This window comes from Sinocyclocheilus anshuiensis, unplaced genomic scaffold (genome assembly GCF_001515605.1).
Source record: "Sinocyclocheilus anshuiensis isolate Anshui unplaced genomic scaffold, SAMN03320099.WGS_v1.1 scaffold167, whole genome shotgun sequence".
NCBI lineage: Eukaryota > Metazoa > Chordata > Actinopteri > Cypriniformes > Cyprinidae > Sinocyclocheilus > Sinocyclocheilus anshuiensis.
The window spans coordinates 1,021,180-1,021,650 of record NW_015552552.1 but is presented as its reverse complement, the minus strand read 5'-3'; positions in this window follow the sequence as shown (position 1 = coordinate 1,021,650).

Sequence of the window (471 nt, the reverse complement as noted above, 5' to 3'; positions counted from 1 at the left end):
TGATTCCAAGCCTTGAGCTCTACCCCGGGCCCAGGAGTTCTGGCCCTAACAGGTAAGTTTTTTGGGGTATACAGCCTAGGCCTTTGGCCGTAGGGAATAATGTCACTGACAGCCATCTAACGTCCCAGGGGCAACTCCCATGGCAATATGGTAGAGTTGGTACTTAGTGCTTGCCATGGTTTCTGGCATGCGCTCCCCTCAGCATGGTGGCGTGGGTTTAACGTTCCCCATAGCGACCCCTAGAGGACGCAGTTCGAAGTTGCCTTGAAAGGGAACCATGGTTAATTTGTGGTTACCATGGATTAACAATAGTAACCATTGTCATTGGATTTATAGTAAAATCATCGTTAATTTTCGTAAGGGTTGTGTTGTTGTCTGCCCTAGCTCCCCCTAAACCTATAATAAAATATGATTATTTGTCTGCTAAATTACTACTGTAACATTACAATAGATAATAATGATGTCCTTTAT